The 9,321-nt window shown below is 45.5% G+C and overlaps 1 protein-coding gene across 3 annotated transcripts in view; it reads left to right on the top strand.

Annotated features, from left to right (window-relative positions):
* The first annotated feature begins 6,342 nt into the window (after positions 1-6,342).
* The window catches only part of LOC310825303 (solute carrier family 23 member 1-like), a 41,723-nt gene continuing 38,744 nt past the window's right edge, over positions 6,343-9,321 (top strand). For 2 of the 3 annotated variants that reach the window (XM_083698673.1, XM_083698672.1), the window contains exon 1: positions 6,343-6,460. The gene's annotated coding sequence lies outside the window, so the exon portion shown is untranslated. Of the gene's footprint in view, positions 6,461-6,556; positions 6,574-9,321 lie in introns of those variants that run through there. The other variant, XM_083698674.1, reaches the window with a different exon arrangement.

Genomic DNA, 9,321 nt, shown 5'->3' with positions numbered 1-9,321 from the left:
GAACCTACAATGGTACCTTGGGTTAAGTACTTAATTCGTTCCGGAGGTTCGTTCTTAACCTGAAACCGTTCTTAACCTGAAGCACCACTTTAGCTAATAGGGCCTCCTGCTGCCACAGTGCTGCCGGAACATGATTTTTGTTCTCATCCTGAAGCAAAGTTCTTAACCCGAGGTAATATTTCTGGGTTAGCAGAGTCTCTGTAACCTGAAGTGTATGTAACCTGAAGCATGTGTAACCTGAGGTACCTCTCTCTCTCTCTCTCTCTCTCTCTCTCTCTCTCTCTCACACACACACACACACAAATATCTCTTTGAATTGTCTTCCTCTGCCCTCACCATGCATGTACATTCATGCACCCCCCCCAAAGATAAAATACAATGATGTCCTGTTCCAGTGTTGGCTCAGTGACCAGTTTCTCCTATGGGGAAACCAGGGCTAATAAAAGTAAAGTTGAATACAGTGTGCATGCAAAACATTTGGGAGGCCTCTTATACATGCTAAATAGTGCTGGTGCTCTTATTCAAGATAAATCATCTGTAATGACTTCTCTGCATATAAGGAGTGTTAATGCCATAACTATAATTACTTCACTGTGGATTGCAGGGAGGCAAATGGATGGCCTTTCTGCAAGTATTCACTTTGCTTCTTTCCTTTCTCTGTCAGTTTATCATGCACGGCCATTTGTTTGTTTGTTCTCTTGTGTTTTTGTTCATTCTCAAAAATTTCAATGAGCATAAATGTGTGTGAGAGAGACAGAGAGAGAGAGAGGGATGCTCTTCTGACAAATAGCCAGGTTGCCATGCTAAGCATGTTTGGGTGTGTTAGAAACCAGCCAGGTGAAGAAGCCATTGCTATTGCATTCTGTTGCTCCACAGGGTAGGGCCTGAATCAGTGGGTTCAAATTGCAAGTGGATTTCAGCTTAGCATTAGGAAGAACTTCCTGGCAGCTCAAGCCTGTTTGACAGTGGGACAGACGGCCTCAGGATGCATTGGACTCTATTTTTGTTAGAGGTTTTAAAGTGAAGACTGGATGGGCCCCCTGACATTTCAGGGGTGCAGTAGCAATGAGTATCCTTCATCAGCCACAGGGGCGGGAGTTGGACTAGGTTACTCTCGAGGTCCCTTCCAATTCTACGATTCTATTATCCTCTTTTTATAGGGCTCTTCCTTACATGCATAACTTCTGGCTGTGATGGAGTGGAGTCTCCTGTTCTAAGCTGCAGCTGGCTGCCACAATGAGTGTGCTGACGACTGCTCCCCCATGATTCACAGAGTTGGGGCAGCAGAAGGAGAACGAAATGAAGGGCACTATAAAAGCTGCTTCTTCCTCCACATAGCAGGGCGAAGTCTAATGTTGGATTCTCCCTACCCTGAAGCTAATGGGAAGGATGACAGGCAGACAGTAGCAATTCCAGGAAGTTTTTGCTTAAAGTGAATCAAGGGTTTAGCACTGGGATCTGTTTTCTTCTAGGACTGAGACACGGCACAGTAGTGTGTATCTGAGTATGTAGTTTGTTAAGGAGGCCTTGCTTATTGGAGAGTGCAACTTCCAGGCAGGATTGAGGACCAGTGTTTCTAATTTTTGAGATGAAGCATTGCTGTTTTCTAAGCCCCTTGGGCCTGACTGTTTCTCTGCCAAGCCTCGCTTTGGTGCTCCCACTGGGTTTTCACTTTTGGCCATGGGGTGGAGGAGAAAATAGGCTGGACACTTAGAATTTGCTAGAAAAAGAGGAAATGCACCACCTACAAAGAAGAGGAAAGTGGACCCAAATTGCATGAAAATGATACATTCCAATAAGTATGTACAGATGCAAGATTAGAAACAATTAGTAATTCACATAGAAATCCAGTGGTGGGGAAGATCAGTCCACTGCCAAGTACCAACTGTTGATGGCCTACTTCAAAGTCCCTGCTTTTCTTCCGTATGGTTCTTTGAGAAGATTACGTCTGTTTGGTGCTGTGGGCCCTACAGAGCAATATCTGTCTGTGGCAGGTGGGATGGGGTATCACCTATCTCAGTTCTAGCGCCTCAAGTACAATAGGCAAGGGTGCTAGGAGAGTGCGCCTATATAAAAGGATTCTGCACTATACTGAGCATGGTATGAAGGGTAGCCCAGCTTTGTTGTGTGCACATAACAGGAAGGAAACTTTCTCTGTTAACCTCTACCTAGCAGAAGCGCAGCTAGTATGCTTGACGTAATGCAAAACTATAGTTTTGCTCTTGGGAATGCCCCCCTGGGCTCCCACACTACTTCTTACCCTTTCGTGTACAGGTTCCTTCCATTACTGGTTCGCTTTTGCTAACCACAAGTTGTCACAAATTGGCAAACTACAGATCGTGTCTTCCACAGCATGGTTTGGAAACCGTATTCAAATTGGGCTTGGAAGCATGGGGCTAATCAGGGGTGGCCCATCCCGTTTCGCCATCTGAGGTGAAACAGGAATTTGCTGCCCCTGCTCTTCCCACTGTTTCCCACCCCTTACTTGCCCCACCACTTCCACTGCCACCAAAATACTCCCCTCTTGCCAATTCAGTGAGAGGGGGATGCATTCCAGCAGCGGAGGCTGTGGGGCAGGTGGTACCTCTTGTACTTCTGCTGCCTAAGGCATCTGCTTCACCTTGCCTCATGGGTGGGGCGATTGTGGGTCTAATATGGTTCATCAGTCCTGATATTCTAGCAAATGATGGTTAGCAAAAAAAAAAAAAAAATGGCAGGGGGAAAGAGAAAGCTCAGGAAGCACTTCAAAATACAGTGGTACCTCGGGTTACAAACACTTCGGGTTACAGACTCCACTAACCCAGAAGTAGCACCTCGGGTTAAGAACTTTACCTCAGGATGAGAACAGAAATCGCATGGTGACTGCACAGCGGCAGTGGGAGGCCCCATTAGCTAAAGTACCTCAGGTTAAGAACAGTTTCAGGTTAAGAACGGACCTCCAGAATGAATTAAGTTCATAACCAGAGATACCACAGTATATTGAATAGTTAGGTCATGTCTGAACTGAGCCACAGAGTGAAGCCATTTTATACCGATAATAATCCTACTTTAAACAAAAACAACAACAACCTTGGACAGCCCACTTATTTCTTAATTTATAGTGCCAGAGACACAAACCGTCTGAGCAAGATGAGTCAGCACTTGTGACCCCTGTATAAATGTGGTTTTAAAAATCCCTCCCCCGTGTCTGCTGGGTGTTGCTCCCCGCCAGATGATGCCCCTGGCTGTAATCAGAATTTGGGAGTTTCACTCCCTTCTGTTGCCCAATCTTTACAGAAGCTCCGGCTTCAACCTGCCCGTCACGTGTGCTTGTTGCACTTGCTGATACCTTGCTTTCTGAGGATTAGTCAAATGTGAACACAACAAGGACCAAGGGAGAAGCAGTCAGAGATGTGAAGCAATGGCACATGAGGAAGTTGCTGTTTGGCACCTCACTGTACTAGACGAGACAAGTAAATACTGGCAGTGAAATGTCACCAAATCGTTTCACTGGCTGATGGCATCTCACTGCCTGCTAGGCTATGGGAGAAAAAGTCCCCTGGCATTAAAGTTGCCAGAAAACAGAGCACATGTTTCAATTAAGGTCTGTGCTGCAAAGCCATGGCTGAGTTGCATCACATGTTCAGAGAGTATCAGCCCAGCTAACATTGAGTGACTCCAGTTACTGTTTTAGGCTGTGAAGTTGTAGTATTTTAGGCTGAAAATGCTGATTGGATAATCAGCGTGCATTTCCACCCTTTTAGAAATATTTTAAAGCAGCCTAGAGAATACAAAGGCTTGTTATTTTGGAATTAAGACTCAAAAGGCTCATGCCTGGCAATCTGCTTTTAGATTCCTGTTTTATCAGCTCTGAGCCTAGCAAAATGTGGCTCAGAGATGTGGGTTCAGTCGGGGCGATCTGGCCTTGTATACAAAGCTTGGAATGGCAGTGGCAGTGGCAGTGGAGGGAGAGCTTTTATAGAGTCCTCCCACCTATTTTATGTAATTTAACTGAATGACAGTGCAAAAAATATGTGTATGGCTGGATTAGGAAAGTGAACTAGCCAGTTGAACAATCACATTTGGATTAGTTTTAACCACAGATATTTTAAAACTATTTTAATCCATGTATATTTATTAGATGGCCTCATCACAGAATAAAGAAAACGAAATGGATGTATCTAATGAAGCAAACCTGGCCTCTTACATAACTTTCCCCAGTATACCTTCCCTTTCCTGCTAGCTAGTGCTTCCCTCCCTATTTCCACATTTGACATCACATATCCTTTTCTTGAAAGGCTATATTCCCTGTGCTCAGGTGTGAGTGCCGTTGCTTGTGTAGCCCTCAATGCCCAAGAGAGAAGCAGTCCCAAGATCAGAAGAAGAAGTAGAAACTTTAGGGGGAAAGTATAAGGGGGTGAGACCCCTTCAAACAACCCAGTCATGACCGAGCATGCTCAGTGGTTGTGGAATGCTCCCATGGTTGTGGAATGCTCCCATGTCTATTTGCAGGGTGAGGCAGGTGGAGAGAAGAGAGTTGGAGTATCATAGAAAAGGGAATAAATAGGTCAGGAGTGGAATGCTGAACAGAAGCATTCCACCTGGCAAATTTTTGTTGAATAATAATAATAATAATAATAATAATAATAATAATAATTTATTATTTATACCCCGCCCATCTGGCTGAGTTTCCCCAGCCACTCTGGGCGGCTCCCAATCAGTGTTAAAAACAGTACAGCATTACATATTAAAAACTTCCCTGAACAAGTCCCACTCATGCTTTCCTAAAAGCTTATTTGGTCATTGCTGCTCTTCTTCCATTGTGCGGTGTCTTCGCTTATTGGTTACAATGCTATGCTTGATGTTACTTCATTAACGGACTTTTTCCTGATTCTCCCCCAGTGGGTTATATTTAACTGAATGGACTGAAGTTAGCCCTGGCCTTTAATTTCAAGAGGTCTACCCTGAGTAGAATTCACATTAGATCCAACCCAGCAACTCTTCTCTCCTCGTGAGGCCGTGTGCCCTTTGCTCTTCAACACTCTTTCCGCAAGCTCTCCTGCTGTTTGGTGACAAGCATGGAGCACACACAGTAAGAGACCTGTTCCTTCCTATAATGCTCACTTGTGCTCTTTTGTTTCTGGAAAGAGAGGGGGGAAAGGAGCATAGCTTTGTGACGGAGCCAAGTGGGACCCTAGTGATTTTGGGCAATGCCTGGACTTGAGGAAGACCCCTGCTAGAGAGTGTCGTGGGAGCCTTTGGCAGAGCACACCATCCTGAACCAGTACAGACTGGAAGCCAAACTAGACAAGACGGTAGATGAGAGAGGGAAGAGGCAGTGAAGGTGAAGATGCATTAATGGAAGAGCTGTAGCCCGGTGGTAGAGCATTTGCCTTGCATGTAGAAGGTCCCAAGTTCAATCCCCTGCTGCTGGAGGAGACTCTTGAGAGTCCCATGGACTGCAAGAAGATCAAACCTATCCATTCTTAAGGAAATCAGCCCTGAGTGCTCACTGGAAGGACAGATCCTGAAGCTGAGGCTCCAATACTTTGGCCACCTCATGAGAAGAGAAGACTCCCTGGAAAAGACCCTCATGTTGGGAAAGATGGAGGGCACAAGGAGAAGGGGACGACAGAGGACGAGATGGTTGGACACTGTTCTCGAAGCTACCAGCATGAGTTTGACCAAGCTGCGGGAGGCAGTGGAAGACAGGGGTGCCTGGCGTGCTCTGGTCCATGGGGCCACGAAGAGTCGGACACGACTAAACGACTAAACAAGAACATCTCCAGGTAGGACTGAGAGAGACCCTCACCAGAAAGCCTGGAGTGTAGACAAAACTGAACAAGATGGACCAATGGGATGACTCGGTACAAGGCTTCCTATGTTTTTAAGAAGAATTGGGGGATTTTTTTAACCCTTTCCTGCCTGTGCTTTCTGTGAAAACGGGTCCTTCCCCTAGCTGGATTATTAGGGGAAGCGTACATTCACACCTACTTACATTGGTGTGAAACAGTTTCATATGTGCTGCTGCTTCTATTTGACCATTTCACTTTGCTGGTCCTTCCTGCTTTAGCTGAGCGCCTGCCTCCTAACTTGCATGGAATGTGTGACACGGGCAAGCCACAGAAAAATGTGGAGCAAGCTGCTTCCCTCTTTTATTGCAGGTTAAGTAGTATAGATATATCTTCCTCAGCCCATCCCATGTGTAAACAAGCCAGAATCTTCTTTAATCTTCCATAGTGTTTTCCCACCTCCCCTCTTCCTTTTGTCCCCTCCTTTGTTGTATCGGTGCCACCTACACCCACGTACAAATCGCCTGGTGTTGACATCCTGGCAGCTCTTCAATTTATTCTTGTGCTCCAGCCCAGAGCAGTTTCAATGACGCCAAAAAGCATAAGCCCTGGAGGAGAGCAGCTACCTCTGTGACTCGCATCTCAGCGGACCAAGAACAGCTGGGCAGAGAACTGTCTGAAAAGCTCAGGTACCCTTTAACTCTTCATAGACGGATAGATAGATCATCCCAAGAGGAAATGCACAATCCTTCAGTCCCTGCTCCGAAGCTTTTCTGCCTGCTTGGCTGTCGTGAACTGACAGGTAGTGGGAATAGGTAGCACTAAGACAGGACAAAAGAGCCCTTTGAGGAATCTGGCTCCTGTTGCTGTAGAGGTGCAGGTCAAGCTGCTAAGCTATTATGACAAACCCAGGATGATTGATAGCACCTTCTGGGGTCTGGCCTGACAGAGGGACAAGTTAGCAACAAAGCCCAGTAGGAGAATAAAAGGATTGGCGTTGCAGGTACTAAGTTAGAGTTGCCTTCTGCTTGCTTTTGTTGGTTTGCTACATTCCCTGAGTTTGATCAAAAGGATTTTGAGAGCTAGCTATGGAAATAGGCAGGTGGGAAAATAGGAATCCAAGGCAGTTTTACTTAAAACTAGGAATGGAGTGTAATGAATGTACCCCATAGCAGATAAACACAAAAGTAGCACAAAGTTAACATGATCAAGTGTAGCACATAACTAGCTTTTCAGATGCTATGAAGTGAACTTCTTTGACTGGACTTCAGAATGTGTGTGTGTGTGTGTGCGCGCGCGCGCACGCGCACAGTCAAACCAGAAAAGAACTATTTATATATCTGCATTAGCATCATGATACCTTTGAAGCACACTGTGGCAGCCCCCCTTTAGACTGCTAACTCACAAATTAGTGGTGGAAGTGGGGGTAACTCAGCAACAAGGTAAAATCTCCTTATGGACCAACTTGAATTAGCATAAGCAGGATTTCAGATTTCCTTATCCCTGGCTAATTCAGCGTATAGCATTACACAAGTCTGCATTTTTGTTTTCTAGGAACAGTTGGTCTGCTGATAGGTATATTAGGGGGAAAGCATTAAAAGTAATGAATTGCTGGTTTGTTTGTTTGGAGTTCTTTTATTTAAAAAAAAAGGTCTTCACCCTGCCCTCATTTGATTAATGGTATAGCCTGCCGAATTACATGCAATGTTGACATGAGATGGTCTGCTGATGTTATTCCTAAGTGCCATGCACTTTACATGGCCAACAACACCAAAGTAAAAAGGAACTCCAGCTAATTAAGCTTTCTTCACAAGCAGATGCTGGTAGGGTTGTGTTTTCATGACTCAGTCCACAGAGAAACACCAAAAAGTTTTGCACGTCGCACTGGTTAAATAATGCCCTTAAGACTTTAGCGATCCTTTTAAAAATAAGTATACCTTCTTGTTTTGGAATTTCAGATGCAGGAGTGCTTTGAAATATTAAGTGCTTCCTATTAAGTGCAGTGGGAAGGCAGGGAGCACTGCATCGTTTACTTTCTTTTGGATGAGAGAGTATTGGCAACTTTCTAATACAGTTCCATTATTTTGAGTCAAAGCTGCAAATTGAGTATGAGAAAATTAAACCTAGTGGCTTTTGTCTAAGACGTCCATTTTATTCTGAGATAGGACGCAGTATCTTAGAGGATAAAGTTTTTGCCTTCTATTCAGTAGACCTGGTTTCACAATTTTGGTCTAGTATTAATGACACATTAGATGATCCTGGAGAAACCACAATATACTCTGTTTCCCATCTATAAAATGGGAAGAACAATTAAATAATGAGGCTGAGCAAGTGGTAATGAGGAAGAGCATAAGATAATAGCATATGAAGTGGTGTAAATACCATAGAATCATAGAATCATAGAGTTGGAAGAGACCACAAGGGCCATCGAGTCCAACCCCCTGCCAAGCAGGAAACACCATCAGAGCACTCCTGACATATGGCTGTCAAGCCTCTGCTTAAAGACCTCCAAAGAAGGAGACTCCACCACACTCCTTGGCAGCAAATTCCACTGTCAAACAGCTCTTACTGTCAGGAAGTTCTTCCTAATGTTTAGGTGGAATCTTCTTTCTTGTAGTTTGGATCCATTGCTCCGTGTCCACTTCTCTGGAGCAGCAGAAAACAACCTTTCTCCCTCCTCTATGTGACATCCTTTTATATATTTGAACATAGCTATCATATCACCCCTTAACCTCCTCTTCTCCAGGCTAAACATGCCCAGCTCCCTTAGCCGTTCCTCATAAGGCATCGTTTCCAGGCCTTTGACCATTTTGGTTGCCCTCCTCTGGACACGTTCCAGTTTGTCAGTGTCCTCCTTGAACTGTGGTGCCCAGAACTGGACACAGTACTCCAGGTGAGGTCTGACCAGAGCAGAATACAGTGGCACTATTACTTCCCTTGATCTAGATGCTATACTCGTATTGATGCAGCCCAGAATTGCATTGGCTTTTTTAGCTGCCGCGTCACACTGTTGGCTCATGTCAAGTTTGTGGTCAACCAAGACTCCTAGATCCTTTTCACATGTACTGCTCTCAAGCCAGGTGTCACCCATCTTGTATTTGTGCCTCTCATTTTTTTTTGCCCAAGTGCAATACTTTACATTTCTCCCTGTTAAAATTCATCTGTTTTGGCCCAGTTCTCTAATCTGTCAAGGTCGTTTTGAAATGTGATCCTGTCCTCTGGGGTGTTAGCCACCCCTCCCGGTTTGGTAAGGTAAAGGTAAAGGTACCCCTGCCCGTACGGGCCAGTCTTGACAGACTCTGGGGTTGTGCGCCCATCTCACTCAAGAGGCCAGGGGCCAGCGCTGTCCGGAGACACTTCCGGGTCACGTGGCCAGCATGACATCGCTGCTCTGGCGAGCCAGAGCCGCACACGGAAACGCCGTTTACCTTCCCGCTGGTAAGCGGTCCCTATTTATCTACTTGCACCCGGAGGTGCTTTCGAACTGCTAGGTTGGCAGGCGCTGGGACCAAGCAGCGGGAGTGCACCCCGCCGCAGGGATTCGAACCGC

Source organism: Podarcis gaigeae, assembly GCF_964106915.1.
Source record: "Podarcis gaigeae genome assembly, chromosome: 10".
Lineage (NCBI taxonomy): Eukaryota > Metazoa > Chordata > Lepidosauria > Squamata > Lacertidae > Podarcis > Podarcis gaigeae.
The sequence above is the reverse complement of the archived record's forward strand: the minus strand, read 5'-3'. Positions and strand labels throughout refer to the sequence as shown.